We start from the raw sequence: 18,115 nt of genomic DNA, 5'->3' as shown, positions 1-18,115 counted from the left end.
CAGTTAAGCACAACAACATTTCACAGAAATGTATGCTCAGGAATGTTAAGGAGTGGTCAGGGTCTTCTCAAAAAAAACCCAAACATTTAAAAGAACAGGTGAACAAAATACTGCATGATAGATAACTGAAACGCTGCTTCATTTTTACATTTCTCTAATGAAGTGCACTACAACACAGTGACTGAAATAATTTTGGGTAAGGGGACTACCTCTATTAATTTACTTATAAGAAAGCTGTTCATTAATTAGGGTGGACAGGGCAATCAGTGCTATTAAGCAATAGGAATGCCAACTCAGATAGTTGACAAGTATCTAATTAGAATTTAATGATCAAAACCATGCAGATATACTTCCCCTATCTACTAGAGGAGAACTTATTGCAGATACACATAATGAGAGAATCTGACACATGTATCTTCAAAATGTACTCAAGAATCAATTTAAAAAACCATTAACCCTTCATTTTCAAATTAGACAATTAACTCAAAGCAGGAGCCTTGTTAAGATTGTCTCATTAGTTCCATTATAACTCTCATAAATGTCAAAACTTTCAGTTACTTGAAGATTAACATTCTTCCCCAAAGATTAAAAAAACAGAACCACACAGCCACACTCACCCAAACCCAGCAACAAGAACTATCAAATCCAATTGGACGGATAATTCAAGAATTTTACACTCTGAAAGAATTACACTCTGAAAAGGGCTGTTCCAGTTCAGTCCAACTTATTTAGGAGAAATCTCGTCTTGCCACACCAAGCTATGGAGTCCAAGCTATAAGAAAAACTACTGATATGGGATTAATGTAACTTATTGCATATGTGTTTTTCTTTAAGTTTATGAAATTTAATCATTCAAGAATGGTACTTTCAGTCATCCAACTCATTCAAGAATCAGGAAGCATTTACTTGACAAAAGCAGCGTATGCATCTGGAAATGCTGATGTGCTTAAGAGACTACAAGACCAAAAGATTAATAAGCAAGCATATTACAGAATGTGTCTTTTTTTACCTCTCAAGAATTTTTGACTTTTTTAATAATATGCCACATTTACTACTTCATTTCTCCTAAAATAAACAGATAACAAACAGTTGAACAGATAATCAGTCCAAAACTTCTAAAGAATGTTGAGAAGTCTGTCAGAAACAACATTTTCCCTCTTAAAAATGCTTAAGATAGTCTTTTATTTGTAATATCCTTGAGGAGGAGGAGGAATTGACCCATTCTGATTTTAGTGCTATTTATTTTGTGTGGATGGACTGTGCTTCACCACTTACCTCTGGGGACCAGAACAATATGTTTATTTCCTTATTCCCATCTCAGAGCAGAGATCTTCGTCATTTCCTTCTGAAGCCTTGGACTTTGACAAAGTCAGAATAACTGAAAATTTTTTTTTGTCAACTGTTCCTGTAGCTTCAGGATAGTCTGAAACACATCTTGCTTCTCAGAGGCTTGGAGTATGCTTCCCATACACCACTGTCTACACTTACACAGAATAGGAATTTGGCAGTGCTTTGATCCTTTTTCTGCTGTTCAATCTGTTGCAACAGATTAGGATTTGTCAGAAATATACCAGCTTGCAATGAACTTGTCATAAAGCATCTATGGTGTTTTGTTGATCCTTTATGGCCATTTTTTACACGGAGATGCTTGGATACTCTATCCTAGAAGTTTTCTTCAGTATTGTATTCCAGTTTGTAAGGCTGAAGAAGAAAGGTTTCCCTCCCACACCTTTACATCACTTGCATTTTACAGACAGTCTAGTAGGCATCTGATCTCTCACATTCAAGAAAAAGGAAATTAAGACAAGGTCTACAACCCACCAGCTTCTTAGACACTGTCAGCATACCTGCCTAAACATTGCAGTCCTGCTGCACACAAAGAATACCATACTAATACAAATTCCCACTTTACTATGCCTTCTTGTCAAAAACTTGACATAAAAATTGAAAGTAGCCGTGTTTTTTCCACACGTGCAAGTTTCTTTAAGATAAGGTTTTGTATTCTGTCCTCTCACCTTGAAGTATGTACTACAGCACTCAGAATATCTTCAATATTTGAGTACTGATTTTCAGCCTTTCACTATATATATTTATATATATATCCAGTGCAACACGTTGTTTTCACAAGCAGAATCAGCCTGTTGCTTCTCCTGTTGTACTCCAAGGGAAGGACAACACTTGGGTCAGATTCTGGACGTAGCAGAGGAAGTCAGGTGGTCTTCATCTGTAAATTGGAGGTAGACAGACCATCTGTGTCCTGTGTAGCACAACTGCCATAACACTCATCTAGATGGTTCTGAACTCTAGCCTTAGGTGCTTTCTTGTCTTTTAACTGGAAAACTGGATAGCTTTCACAGGCTTGGTGGCCAAACCACTCTGAATTAGCTCAACAACCCTTACACTGTAAGTAACTGAAATCCAGATTTTGCAGGTTTAAAAAACAACAACAAAACTTCTTTTAGAAAGCTTACACGAGGAAGACTTGCAGCACTACAGCACGGATGTAAAGAATACTCCTAAAACAAGTCCTGTAACTTGGTTCACTCTCAGAGTTTTGCACACCTTTTGCTGGTGGCAAATCACCATATCCTTCCATCCAGGCATTGCGTTACTTGATTACAAAACAATGGATACAGGCTCTTCTGCTCTTTGAAACTGAACTAAGAAAAAAAGAAACCAGATTTGTCCTTAATACTGAAGCCCAATCTTTTTCAACCTTGAATTAAAAAGGAGGAAGAGAAGAGGTTAGAAAAAAAGTCAATCAGAATGCTAGCTGTAAATATGGTCTCGCTGATTTATGTATTTTTTATTAATTTGAGCATTTCCCTGTTTCTGCTTCACTTCATTATTTGCAGTTAACGGTAACACAGCTAGAAGATAACGATTCCTTTCTGAAAATTAGATGTTATTACATGAGTTGTTTCAAATTGGCATCTTGTTGTTAAGAGAGAATTATATTTTTAGAAGTAGCCAGGAAATTTGCACTTTTACTTCAGAAACCATAAGCAGAATTTTTCTCTTTCAAAATGCATACATTCATGAATGGCTAAAAAAGCCAGTTCCCACATGGACATGCATCATTTATCAAGCATCTTGAAGAATCTGATCCCACAGTCCTTGTCATAAAACAGTCCCATTGAGGCCAGTAAGGTCAATCTCAGAGCTAACAGAATTGCATCTGATACAATCTTAACAGGCAAAAAAATGTTGCAGACTACACTAAATCTACTGTCCTGAAGTATCCTGAGGTTCCCGTGGTGATTCCTGGATAACCTCTTACAGCTGATCTGTCCTGACAATTTGGCAATAATCTCCACACTCAGAATTTCAAAACTACAAGTAGAGATTGTGAGGATCATCTGTCTCTCTGCAGTATGAGCATGATGCGTTCATCTCAGATAAAAAAAGCTCATCCTAAGAAAAGAGTACATCTAGGACAGCTAGGAAAGGAAGTCTAGTAGTCCTACCTCATCCACTTAGTTCTAGGTGCAATCTTTGTCTGGGGGTGAAAGTAGAAGGGGGTAGAGTTCTGTCCCTTTCTGTACATAAACAATCTGTCACCACACCAAGATGTACTATCAGAATCAGAGGTTAGCAAACTCTTTTTACCTCTTTATTCTTTTTTGCACGGTCTTTTGTAGTCTATTGTATAAATTTATACAAGTACAATTACATAAATATGCAAAACAGGGAGATTTAGGAATAATAAGCGTTTACTTTCTTGTTAATTCTTCAGGCACTTCTGAAAATGTTGATAGCTACCCAGGCAGAACGTATTCAACCTAACAACTCTGGATGACCCAGTGCTGGTATTGAAAACGATCAGTAAGGTAAGCATGGTGAAACTTGAAGTGGTGAACTAGCCCTGTAGGCCATAGTGCTGAGAAGCTCTCCAGCATTCTTTGTAGATGTCTTGGGCATCCCACCACCACCCTGTCCTCAGAGGATTCACAGCAGGAGCTAGGATAGGCAGTGGCAGCAGACACCTTCACACAAGGCAGGGACAGTAGTCCAGACTCATGAGGGCAGAGAACAGGGGGATAATCACCTCCCTTGCACTGTTGGCCACCCTCTTTTTACACAGCCCAAGACAGTGTTGATCTTCTGTGCTGCAAGTGCACATTGCTGGCACATGTTAAGTTTTTCATCTATCAGGACCCTAAAGTCCTCAACAGGGCTGCACTCAAGAAGCTATTCTCACAGTGTAGTTACACTTGGGATTGCCCTGACCGAAGTGCAACACCTTGCACTTGGTCTTTGTTGAACCTTATTACATTGGCCCACCTTTCAAGCTTGTTCATCCTCCCTTTGGACTGCTATCACTTCCTTTTGGCACATGAATCGCACCACTCAGCTTGGCATCACCCACAAACTTGCTGTGGGAACACTAGATCCCATCATCTATGTCACTGACAAAGATATCAAAGAGTAACAGTCATTCAAAGTAGTGCATGGTAAGAAGATATCATGCATAAACAGAAACAAGAGGCACAAAATGGACGTAAGCAAAATTTTTTTTTTTTTAATTGTGAGGACAGCCAAACACTGAACCATATTCAACAGGCTGTACAAGCTCTCTCCTTTAAAGATCAGAAAGTCCTAAGCAACATAACCTGATGTCACAGTTTACTCTTCTTGGAACAATATGCTACACTAGAGACCTTCCGGTGTTCTTCCCAGGTATCCATTTCACTTTACCTTAAGCTCCTTCCTGAATGTAGGTAGTACTGATACAAGTTCACAGAACATAAGCTGACCTCAAAAGACCATGTACTAGTTGCACTGCTTGCCCACTGCCAGCTCATCTTCCCCACAGGTGGGCAGACAGGGCTCTAGCCTGATAACTGGGGCATTTCTTTGAGGCTAAGAACTGCAGATACAAGAACAGAAGGGTCTCCCACTTCCCAGACAAAAGGTGGGCAAAAACACCACAAACACCTCTGGCTGCCATAGCATTGGGCATAAACTGGAGATGCAGGGCTCTTTGTGTTCAACAACGCCTAGAGGTTGAGCAGAAGTCAGCTCTGCCTCAAAAGCCAATGTATATGTCAGAAACAAGTAGGCCATAACTGAAAAACCAGAGAACCTAAGCATGGAGGGCCAACTTCTTTTCCTGAAGGAGAGGCTCTGTTGAAGTTAAGAGGTCATCACTGGCAGATGTCACTCTGCACAGGTCATCTGAGGAGCTTTCCTGGTCATAGGAGCCAACTTTTCACCTAAGATGGACTTACACCCCCTTGTAAGCAACCCATAACTTTTGCTGAATTGAAGTGGGGGAACTGTCAGAATTCAGTGCTTATAGCACAGCAGAGCTCTCAGAAGAAAGAAAATCATAGGCTTATATTTAGCAAGTGAGCAATGAAGCAAAATGGCATAACAAATGCTGACGGTAGTGGTGAGGCTGTGGGGGTGGGTGGGGGGGCGTGAAAGCTGGCAAGATTTTCAGGAGAGCGAGTTTTGGTATTTCAGTTTGAGAGGTAAGGACTAGATGCCTCTTACATCCTCTGCAGCAGGTACTGAAATTCCAGCGTTGCAGAAATTTAACACCACCATCTGAGATTTCTTCCATCTCCCACCCCTCTATCTTATTTGAAAAATATTTACAAGGAGATGAAAGGCCACCTTCAGACATGTGACCATAGCTGCGTGCTGATGCTTTCTATAAATACAGTTTTGCTAACGCGCTAAGCTATGTTTTACTGCAGTGTGGCATTATGGCTTCTGCATCACATAAGCTGCTTCTTTCTCCTTTCAGACCCCTGCCACCCTTAGCATCCAGCTCTCAGCTACATGACTTTTGTCCTACCCTTCAAGAGCAGAGAAAGAGAATATCCTCAAATATCCTCTTCGCAGCTGCTGAAAAGAACAAGCTCGGGTTCTGTATCTCAGACCAACCTAATCGGCACAAATACAGCAGTGATTTAAGAAGTCTGATGATTCCAGTCTATATTTGGGGTGTTGCAAATCATTTTGTGTTTAGTCATCACTCATTCCGGTTTTCTGGTTGGATTCACACAGAGTTCTCTGATGTGCAATTCAGACAGTTCAGACAAAATGCACTCTCCTCATTTCCCTAACTTTCCCTTTGTATTTTCAACAGCCCTGTCACACGTATATGTTAGCAAGCCTATTTGAAACCTGTTTGTCCTTGCACATCAGCATGGCTGAATTTGTGTGCCTGGCTATTTGATGATGGCAAGATGCTTTTAGAAGTTGCTTTTTCCCTCCCCCCACTGTTCCATACTGTGGAGTATATACATGTGAAGATTATCTTGTAAAGATAGAAAATTTGTTACCCTAAAGGTAGAAAAAAGGTTTGCATAAATGTGACAATAATCATATGTATTTAACTGCACTAAGCTCAAAACAAAATATTTGAAACATCTAATAACAAATTTGTGGTTATATATACAATCAGCAGGCAATGTTGTGCTGCCTTTTGCATAATCTTCCTCCATTTAGAAATCAAATAAAGTCAATAAAACGTGTTCAAGCGTTCTACTGAACATGCTGCTTTTCCTTTGCATTTTTCTCCTTTCAAGTGAAAGGAGAATGTGTGTACTTAGCTTAGTTTTATCTGTTAAAGAAAAAAAAAAAGCAAAAGCGGGTACAATTTCTTATTTCATTTGGTTCATACACCATGAGTACATAAGATCTAGGCTGTTTATCATGAAGATTTCATTCAGGCTATATGGGATTGCATGGTTCTGTATGTGCCCACTTACAAAATAACCTTACACCAGACCTAGTCACAAAATGATTTCCAAATTCTGTTTGCTTGTTTTCACATCTGTGCAGACACTCATTGGTGGTCTGGCTAACAGCCAAGGAGGAGATAAGTTCTGTTTTATTTTAAATCACTGTCTCCAAACATCTGTTTTGGACACTGCTGGGAAGAAGCTTTGTGGCTAGAAGGACCTCTGGTGTGGCTACTTTTATGCATCATCTAAGGACTAGTACTTATGTGGTCTGCGAAAGACCTGCTCAAGAACTAATAAAGCACTGCAGGAAACAACAAAAGAAGGCCATAAGAAAACAATGAATATTAGTTATTCTAAAAGTTCAGGACGCAGATATTGAGAATAAATTTACTAATTGTATTCCCTGCCTTCTAGTATTTCATTTTTAAATGTTATTCTAGCATACAATACTGGCTTCTAAAGATTAAAATGAAAGAAAGAAATAATGAAAACAATTCAGAAGCAAAAAACAGCTTTACAAATCCAACCTTGACATAAGAGGCATTTTACTAGCTGTGAGGATAAATAGATATAGAAAGAGCTTATCCAGGAAATGGTAGATTCAGCGCAGACTGGAGCCTTTAAAGATTAGATATTTAAAGTGTCCTCAATCCAGTCAGGAGGAAAAAAACAGTCATTGATTACATGACCAGTGACTTCTGACCTTAGAATAAGTGAGTATATAGATATCTTTCTATATCCCCTTATTCCCTAACCTTGTAGGGGAAAATTTCAGAACCCAGCAAAGAGAAGAGTCATTCCATTCTTCTGAGCTTTGAAATGCACTGCTAGATAGGAACTCACCTGAGCCTCTGCAACCCCATAGATAAATCTACGCTTGATTCAGGCACCTCCATGCAGGGAACAAGTAAGACTTGACCCCTTGGTAACTGGATGGATATATTCTAGAGCTTTCATGTCACCTCTCATTTTCTCATCTTCTGTCATTCTCCTCTGCTGAGACAACCAGCTGGCTGAAGGGTGGATCAGGTTGGCCAGTGCTTTGAAAAACTAGAAGAAACCTTTTTCATAGGTGCCCAACTGAAGACCAACCAAACACCATGCTTGGGAGAACAATATTTTCCTCCAGCTTCTCAGCCTCAGCCTTCTCAGAGGCTTTAGCCTCTGAGCAAAGGGGATTTTCTACTATCATTTATTGGCAGACTCCAGCATAATTCCCCTACTCAAACAGTCTGCACATCCCACAGTTTTCCTGTCATTTCAGAAATCCTACACCATAATAGCAGCCATACTTTCTCCCTCCCTACATCAGAAACTAAATTGTCCTGGACTAATGCAAGTCACTTGACACAAATTAGGTCATCTGGGGGGGAATCTGAATAGCTTGAAAAACAGCAGTCAGGTGAGCTGATGTAACCCTGGAAAGCCTATACAAGCTGCAGATTTGCTCTTATCTGCAGCTTTCTTACACATCAGAAGCAAAGCAGCAGAGGGAAAGCAGTGTGCTATTATGAGTCATTCCCCTGTTCTGCTGCATCTTTATTTGCATTTAACATATGGCATTAAGACCTTTTGAGAGCATCTAGAATCACAGAGCAAATTACAATAATGTCTTATCAAACAGTCTTCAAAGAATATCTTCAAAATCTTCTTTCATATGAGTCTTCCCATAGCATACATTTACACAGGTCACTACAAAATAGTGCCTCCTGTGTATTTCCATGGAAACTACAAACAATACAAAGAGCATAAGAATTTGAAATGTACCTAAGAATGTGCTCTATTTTTTTCCATATAGTCACCATCATTAGCTATGCATTTTCACCAGCCGTGAACAAGAACTGCAAGCCACGCACATGAAAACCTGCAACAGTGGAGGTGACCCACTCTCACCACTGCTGAAACACACCACCCACTGCCTCACTGTGCTCATAGCCACTGTTTGGTCTCCAGAAACGTTCAGCATAAGACAATGAATGTCAGCAAGTGCAATTTTTTTTTCCCCCCCATGAGGAGGAATTCAACCCCCCTCTCCCCCCCAGTTTACCTCATATGCACTTCCACATCAGACATCATTCTGTCAGACCGCCTCCCTGCTGCCATCTGTCACATGGCAATGAAATGTAACAGAGCACTGGTGGGAAGGTTCAACTTCTATTGCCATATTATCAACATCCACCTCTGACTTTGTGGGCAAACATAATAACAAAGGAGATTAGTTTTGGAGCAGCCCTCATGCACAGCTTTAGAAAAAGCCTGTGACTATTTAACTGCCTCACAGTTGAAAACATTAAAAGTCTATTTAAGACTCAGAAAAATGTGTGTGAAAGATGAACATGTTGCAAAGCACCTGTTCTCCTGAAGCTACTGGGGACCTAAAGATATTTTTACCTTTCAAAATTTTCTTTTTCTTACTGTTTTTTAGAAGGCCCATTGTCAGATTCAGGTTTTCTGTTCTCACACACACACAGCAGTCACCACAGGGCTCTGTTTTACTTTATTTTCAAGCTGTATTCCCTAGTACATCCAGAAGCAAGGGCAGAAGTTATCAAACAGTACGACTGACACTCTTCATCTCAACGAAGCCTGACCACATACAGCAAAATAAGTTCCGTGCCAACGGTAAAAGGAAGCTCTTTTAAACAGAAACCAATTATTTTGCACCAGTTCTAAGAAATTTTGTGAAGTTATTTATGATTTAGCCATTTCTAACCTTAGACCATTTTAGTGCCTCACTGTTCAGGCCCTGTAGTCTTTCCACAGCAAGATGAAGCCTGGTGCAAGACCTTGTATTCTATTTCACACTGAGTAACTCAGTACAAGAGCTCTTGAGACATGGTGCTCATCAAGAGCTCCACACAAGGGAGCCTCCTGGTAAGCATGACTAAATACATGGGGAGGGGAAGAAGGACACTGTCACACTGAACAGGAGCTCCTGCCTTCCCACTCAGAGCAACTTGGCCAGGCATTGATAAATCTCAACTCTCAGCTTCTAAGGACTGGCCAGCCCTCCACAATACAGCTTCAACGCATCTTTTCCTTATTGCCACTGGTTTTTTTTTTTAAACCCTCTGTTTATCAAGGTTACCTACACAAACTTCAAAAATCCAAACTCAAGCCTCCTCAGGCACTTTGTCTCCAAATCCAGGTGCATGTATCACAGCCCCACAGAAGCAAAACCTTAGCTGTTATCTCTTCGAGAGCAACACGCACCATGATTGCCCGGAAGATAAACATTACTACAAGCTAGTATTCACATAAGGGCAGGGAAGACATGGGGAAAAAAGAATAAAACCAAAATGGCAAATGTTAATGGGCTCTGCTGCCAGTTGCACAGCAGTAGGGCAGGCTGAACAGGTAAGGGCCCATTAATTCATATAGGACCTATGCTCATCCCTGCAAATTTGTTTGACCCTTGCATGGAGAATATGCAAAAGTTTCGATCACAGTTATCCTCCTCCAATATAAATGCAGTTTTCAGGTAAATGATACCCAGGAGATAGCTGAAAATACATTTTTACTAATAATACCAGAAAAAAAAAACAACAGAGCCTCTAGCATTCTAGACATTATAGCTGTGAGCTAGGCAGAAGATCTATACCTCTCACTTCTGTAGCTTACCCAAGAAAAATTTCCAACAATTACACAATTCTTAAAACCAATCTGTTACCACAAAATGCTCAAAGAGCTCTGCCTGTCTCTGGTTTTAATGCAATATATACAGTTTCTTACCCTCCTAAAAACAGAAGGGATTTCTATTTAATGCCGAGTGTTAATGAAAGTTTGGTACAAGTCAAATTAGGAGAAAAAAAAAAAAAAAAAAAAAAAAACCCAAAACCAAAGCAAAACTTAAGTGTTCGCTCATTTGCTTTTGCGACTTCAGAAGCTGTTCTAGAATATAGTTTCAGTTTAATCTCTTCTACTACTTTAACTAGTGATGCAGTGCTAGTGACTCAAGACACAGGATGATGCTATTTGGTACATCTTTATTCCATTATCAGAAGGCTCCTACTGATAGTTGTCCCACTTGCTGGATATGGATTTGGGGCCATTCATTACTTCTGTAGTGTTTTTTAAATGGCCACAGCCTGGCTCCTCGAGAGGTCTTGACCAGGTCAGTAGTTTTAATTCTGCTTTTTAATTCCCTGCAGTCACTGGGGCTTTGACACCTTATTCATTGTAAGCCTTAACACAACTCCGCAGCTTCCTGTGCACTCAGTACACTGGAACAGTGAGGTCAAGGACTAGAATAGACTGTGAATTTGACATCCTGCTGCTGACCCTGGAGTTCAGAAGCTGCCCTTGTCAAGCCAGAAAGGAGCTGAAACTAGCAAGTATGGCCACACCTCCCTGCTGCTTTGGGCAGAGGCTGCAGTGGTGTAACCCAGCCACAGTTCAGCATCACACAATGATCACTCACTCCCTCCAGATGGGTTGGAAAGCACTCTTTCTTCTCTGGTTGACCAAGAACCTTCAGCCAGATGCCTGCTAATGTTTTCCAGTTTGCTGAATATTTATCTGTTAAAGGGAGATACTGAAAGTCCTGGGAGCAATGCATCAGAATAATCAGCTCTAACTACACTGTCTTTTAGATACAGATACATTTTGGATCAAGACTTCTGTTTAGTGATATCTTGTGAGCGCTGATACCCTCCCATGGAAAAAAAAATTAAAGCAAGTGAAGACCTTTTGTACAAGTTATCCCAGCCAAAATATAGGAGAGAATAATCGAGACTTGTGATATGCATTTTTTTCCCCTGAAGTGATTTGCATTAACAAGGGAAGGAAGATACTCCAAACATCAGGTATTTTCCACCAAACTAAGTCACATTAAGTCACGCTGGTATTTTTACCTAAGCTGTATCCAGAAAGTGGTGCCTGCCTTCATAAGTATCTAAGTTTAAATGAAGGAGTCATCAGTAGGTGTTGATGTGACCAATTTGTGGTCACATCACAATTGATTCTCTAATCACAAATCCAAGATCTCTGCTGGTACATGCTCTTATTTAGCATGTGAAGTCAGTCCACACCACTTTCAAACACCCATATCTGAAAAGTTTGCTTCATCTTATTATCAGTATCAACTGATGGAGAGCCTTCTAGAATTCGCTAGGAATTATGTCTTCTTTCAAAGTCAGATCTCATACCTTGATTTGTACTTACTGACTTTCTGTAAAGAAAAGATGCACCACCACTCCATTTCCTCTCAAGTTCCTGTGTTAAAAAACTCAAATCTCCATTTCCTCCCCTTCCTCACCCTTTTGCAATTCCTGATCATTTCTCTTCACGCTCTCTGTCTGCCATTGTTTATTGCACTCCAGCTTCGCTCTTCAGTGCAATAAAGCACTCCCTTCTGCAACCCTCTGGATTTCAGCACCTTAATTGCAGCTAGCTATCAGATGAATAAAGCAGGTGAAGGGGGGTAGCACAAATAAACTAAAAACTGTGCTCTGCAGTCTTGAGCCACAGAATTCTCCTTGCACCCTGAAGATGCAGATGGTCACATACAAATTTTGATCAGCATGTAAGCACTGAGAGGGAGGAATAGTGGCTATTCACTACCAGAAAACAGAATATTTTGAGAACTCATCACACATAAGGACATATCCAAGGATATGCAAGAAACTTTTTTCTTCAGGTATTTAACTAATCCAAGCAAAAACCTTCATTCCCTTTTGAAGCTTTTTTTTTTTTTTTGCCTAACTTGCTAACTTGCTCAGAATCCTCTTAAAGGAATTATGAGCTTCTTCACAGAGGGATGGGAAAAGGGAAACAAACAACAAGCCAAAAACAACAACGTTCTGATTTACCCACGCCTTTATCTAACAGAATTCTGCTATTTCTCAAGATAGCCAAAATCAGTGTAAATAGGACAGGTGGGAAGATCTTACCTTGAACAATTTAAAACTAGAGAAATAGTAAATAACTGAAAATAACGTCTTAAAATTAAAACTGCTGAGTATGCCCAATTGCCAGTGCACTGACCAAGTATAATTCCAGTCATCACTGTATCATCAAACAAAGATTTTACCATAGATAAATTCAAGCAACATAATGTAACAAAGAGGAAAGTTGAGGCATGAAGTTTTGTTTGGTATTTGTTCTTAGTATCCTACTGGTAGGTCCATTTAAGTAGAGAGGGAAGATCCCTGTGGTTTATTTCTGCTCTTCTGAACCAGGAAGTATAATTTATTCTCCCACCAAAAAGCACAACTGCCTACATCAATCTCACTTGCATTAGCAGGAAAAGCAAATGTTTTGAAATGCAGGGAGAAAGAAAAGAAATGTAAATACAAATTAATCACCAAAACCCATTATCACATATTTTAGTGGTCACTCTTACAATTACACAGTGTGCCCTGGAGGGCAGGCATACAGAAGTGAATACATTTCAGTACAAACATCATAGGGATAATATATTGCTAGCTCTAGGAGAGCATCAGTCTATGATAAAAGTCAATATGGAGCATCTAAAGGTTTTTCTTTCTTTAAATCCTACATACAGCTCAGATCAGAAATACCCGCCTTAGAAAAGACAGTCTTCCAACATACCAAGATTACTGCTGCCTAAAAATTTTTTTCAATCCCTTTTTACTAACAGCTTCTGACAAAGCTAGTAACAGCCTTATCACAAAGCAGTAGGTAAAACTGCAAGAATTAGTTACATGTTATTTGTTTAACTTCTCTTGAAATCTGCCTCCAGCCCTTCTGTTTGAAAATGCATTGTTTCACCTAAATCATCTTTTCTTCATTCGCACTCTGCTACCAGCCTCACAAGCGCATGAAGCATTTACATTTGTTTAGGAAAGGTATAAATTAACACAAGCAGAAAACACTTAACACATTCATTCTCCACTAAAACTTAGTCCTGGTTTTAATCCTGGACCAGATTCCTGACAGATTCATTTCTACTATTAAGTTAAACTGAAGTCTTTTTCTTCCTGATGAGGCTAACAGAGGAAGAAGATGCTGCTATGCACAAGCAGTGGTATCAATTTTTGCTCCCGCTATTTGATTCTACTTTATTAGACATACTCAAAGTTTTGATTCATCCTGTAGCTTCCTTCTCAACTTCCTCTCTTTTGCTATACTGTCACAGCTCACACTTCTAACAATACACTATGAGCAAGCAATAACTACAAGAATAAAAGTTACTTAGGAAGAAGAAAGTCAAAGGAGAGGCAGATAAGAAACACACTTCTCTTCAATTAAAACACAGTTGACTGGCTTAAATTTTGTTTCTGTCATGCCTGGTTATCCCTGCTAACTGTCAGATCTGACATACAGATCCAACCGTTACTTACTGATAAGCTACAACAATAATCCAACCAAAAATAAACAAAAATGGTCAACATGCCACGTTATGAAAAAAAAAAATAAATGCCCAAGTATCTATCAGCACACCTCAGCCACACTGCTTCCAGTCCCAATAAGATCATAGAAGCAACAAACATTCAGCCAAATCACATTGCTTTCTAAATTGTGTAGCATTTAACAGGGTGGGTTTTGTTTGTTTTGTTTTGTGTATGCGTTTGTGGGTTTTTTTTTTCTTTTTTTCTTTTTTTTTTTTTTAAATGCTACCATTCTTTTTCTAAGACCTAATGTGACTTCAAAAAAATCTTATTTACTAATGACCTGCAAGAACCAACCCTTCCCTTCACACTTTTTAGCCATGAGATGAAGTCACCAGCAAATGAACCCCTCCCCTGTTGAATGAAAGCTGCACTCTGGGCAACCTCGCACTCAAGACTTTCTGCACTTGGCTCCTAGGGTGTTTGCTCTGAGATCACTGATGAGCACAGCCTTTGCGTGCTCCCAGCCAGTCGAGCCCTGTCCTATTCCCCTGATTTTCTGCCATCCAGATAAAAAGTTGTTGTTTCTCTCGTTAAGGGTGGCATGCTGACAGTCAGGACAGCATCTAGCCTGCAAGGCAGGCAGCTGCTTCCACTGCTGCAGGAGCTGTGCATCAGAGCCCGTTCATCCCTGCTGACCCTGATGCTGCCTGCCTAATCCCAATAAATCACAGGCTCAGACAGCTCCTGCAAACACCCCCTGATGGGCACTAAAAGCAAGGAGGAAGCAGAGCACAGATATATTTTTTTTATCTTTGTCATTCCTGCAGTTGTGCCAGCTGAATACTGCCTTATAATATTCATTTCTGCAAACGCCCTCCCAAGAGGAACATGTGGCAGGGAAGATCAAGCTGTGCTTTCTGCTGAGCACAAAAGTCATGCAGGATGACCAGACCTTGACTGCCACACAACTTTCCTTTCAGCAATGTTTTTTTCCAGGAAAAGCATAGTCTATTTTCTTCAGAGCAGCCCCATATAGCAGTGGCCTGATAAAGTCAGTGCCCTGAGCGCCCTGTGATGGTGTTTCTTTCAGGTTGCCCCATGACATCTCAGGTGCAGACCAGGACTTGTCCGTGCTTTGCTGCTCAAGAGTGAGTGCAAAAAGCATGCACTTCCTCTGTTCCAGGATGACAAGCATTGTCTGGAGCTTTTACAGCATGTCTGCAACATTTAGTTAAGGGTTCACCTGGGCATAGAAAGACAAGGTGCTGCTTTCCCTCCAGACAGGAAATGGCAAAACTAAAGGGAATTAAGAGAGATGAACTGTGGTCCTGCCAGTAGAAAGTTACTTGGATTTAAATCCTACCACCGATGCCTACTCCGTACCATATAGTATTTCTACTATTCTGCATGACTCACATAGAAGCAGCAACATACCCAAATACGGGCAAGTACTTGCAGGTCCAGCTTGTAGTCTCTTAGGCAAGAGTAGCATAAATTACTCATAGGATAACACATGAATAAGCCTAAATGAGTCCAAAAACAGACTTCTTACACATAGCCACAAAAGGCACCAAGATCCAGGTTTTGGGTTGGATTTAGATAACATAGCCCCATTGATCACTGCTACAGTATCTAGTAAATAATTTGCTTTTCCACTTTAGAATCACGACTGAGCCCATAATTATTTAGCACCACATGCCAACTTCCCAAGCGAGTTAAAGATAAGGCACATTCATCAGCACTGCCATTGGTCTGCTTGTTCAGAATCAATGCCAACCACACCAGTAGGCTGTGGGTCAGGCAACCCGCAACTCCTTAGCTACAGGTTACACATAAAACAAGCATAGAAACATCTAAAACAACTATAAAAACAGGCGTGAGGAAAAATAGAACAATAAAAATAAAAGAAAAACCAGCACAATAATATTTGCTAGAAGCAACAGATTGTTTTAGGTCAGGATGATTTATATAATAATTGCATTTTGAGCAAAATCTGCCAGCTGATATATGCAAAACATAAATCACAACTGACTGAACTTGTTCATCAATATGGGAAGCTTCTTCTTGGAGAGGGAAGAGAGGGAGAAGCTTCTCTAATAAACAAAAATTAGAAGTATTTATTGCAGTATGCTTAAAATGCTATCTTTCTTGAAAATCTTTCTATTAACACATTTTCTTTTGGATTCATCTATCTTTATAAGAGATCTGTTCCCTTCTGTAGTCCCTGTGTGAAACCTCAGCTTTTTTCCACTCTGTTCCCTGCAAATCCTTGCAGCCAGCATCATACCAGACACCAAGCAGCTTTAATTGCTATCAGCAGCAATCAGGACAGGAAAAAAAAGAGAACATTCACCAAGCTGCAGCCAGGATGCAGAACAGGTAACTCTCAGCTGGGCATGGTCCCTCCATGCTTCCTCCTTGCCTGCAGGGGGGCTGTTGGAGATGCATGCAGATGAACACCTTCATGGCAGCCTCACTTTGAGCACTGTGTGCAGACTGGGGCACCACAGTGCAAAGAGGGCATAAACCTGTTAAAGAACCAAAGGAACGCTACAGAGATGGTGAAATACCCAGAGGGCAAGACGAATTGGGAGCAGCAGAGATCCCTGGGTGTGCTCAATGCAGAGCAGAGGAGCTGAGGGGAGGCCTGATGGCGGCTGCAGCTCCTCACAGGGAGTGGAGGGCAGTGCTGAGCTCTGCTGGTGTGACAGCAACAGGGAGAGAACGGCATGGAGCTGCATCAGGGGAGGGCAGCTGGGGATTAGGGACAGGTGCTGCACCACAGGGCAATGGGCACAACCTCAAGCTGCCCAAGTGCAAGGAGCATCTGAACAGCACTATTGTAGCGTGTGTCTGAGATTTGGGTGGTGCTGTGTGGAGGCAAAAGTTGGACTCAGTGGTCCTTACACCTATCTCTTCCAACTCAGGGTATTCTATGATTTTCCGAAATGGTACAAGGTTAGTCATAGCTTGCCTCATAATATACCATCATTCCAAATGATGGTATATTAACTTCTCTTTATAAAACATTTGCAATTCTATAGAGGGAATTGGAGTTGGAGGGAAACATGTTCCAAGTACCTGTCTCCAAGCTGTGAATTATAGGAAAATCTGAACAGCTTGAACACTAATTCAGAAAGGTGAGCTGTTGTAACTTCATGCAAAGAAGTTGAAGAGATTTTACTGTAACATACTTTCAGTTACTATAATTATTGAACCCTGTATTCAAACAAACTCTGCAGACAGACAATCCACAGACAAACCCCCAGGGTGATATTTGAAGGCAGGAGTTGTAAATAACACATAGGAGTAACAGCTGGAGTCTTTAGCAACGAGGCGATTCGAGTCCTGTGTCCCCATGCTCTGAATTTGTCCTGCAGAATCCAATTGCAATTTCTGCACCAAAGTATTTGTGACACTTCACTGCCACCAAGAGCTTCCAAAGCCATATTGTGCTTTTTTTTTTTTTTTTTTAATAGCATACCTTCTTCCTGACTTCAGGGGAGAAGATGCTGGAAAATAACAAACAGAAACTGCTACTTTTGTCTCAGTCATTCTTTTCTCACACCAATGCAAGTTTTACTCTCTCCCAGCCTGTTTCACCTCAGCAGTTTGGGAAGGCAGTGCTTTACTCCTAGGGATTCCTGTACTTGTTCAGTGTCAGTGACTCCTACTGCTAGCACAGGGATTGTTGTGGTTGAAGTGAATCAGAAGTTCAGAAAACAAGCAGCAAAAACAGAACTTCAGTTGTTTTTTTTTTTTTTTTTGTAGCAATACTTATCATATTAATAAAATAATCAGAAGACAAAGGGAAAGTTTGCATGAAATTATATCAGGATGACCAGAGAAGCTCATACCAAAAGTCAACAAGAGGACTCCTATCACAGGTTGTAGGACAAACTCTCATCCTAAGCACACATCCAGAAGTTTTTACAAGACACAGTCATCGTCTTATCTACAGATGTATCCTCACATTCCTACCATAGCACAGCTCTAACATCCCATGTGAAAAAGAAGGAAGCTGAATGTGCCCCAGGTCTACTCCCCTACTGCTGCCAGTGCTACCTCCAAGTTATAACATAAGCACCTTAAGAAACAAGCAGATGACAAAGCACTACA

At 40.4% G+C, this 18,115-nt stretch overlaps 1 long non-coding RNA gene across 2 annotated transcripts in view; it reads right to left on the bottom strand.

The window, feature by feature from the left end:
- The window catches only part of LOC128090821 (uncharacterized), a 65,876-nt gene that overhangs the window by 46,455 nt on the left and 1,306 nt on the right, over positions 1–18,115 (bottom strand). The window contains exons 2-4 of one of the 2 annotated variants that reach the window (XR_008211103.1): positions 2,563–2,660; positions 2,016–2,224; positions 986–1,536 (exon numbers count right to left, since the gene is read on the bottom strand). The exons of the other annotated variant lie outside the window; for it this stretch is intronic. This is a non-coding gene — a long non-coding RNA (uncharacterized LOC128090821). Of the gene's footprint in view, positions 1–985; positions 1,537–2,015; positions 2,225–2,562; positions 2,661–18,115 lie in introns of those variants that run through there. 2 annotated transcript variants of the gene reach the window in all.

The sequence above is a fragment of the Tympanuchus pallidicinctus genome, unplaced genomic scaffold (assembly GCF_026119805.1).
Source record: "Tympanuchus pallidicinctus isolate F22 unplaced genomic scaffold, pur_lepc_1.0 scaffold5, whole genome shotgun sequence".
NCBI classification, from domain to species: Eukaryota; Metazoa; Chordata; class Aves; order Galliformes; family Phasianidae; genus Tympanuchus; species Tympanuchus pallidicinctus.
The sequence above is the reverse complement of the archived record's forward strand: the minus strand, read 5'-3'. Positions and strand labels throughout refer to the sequence as shown.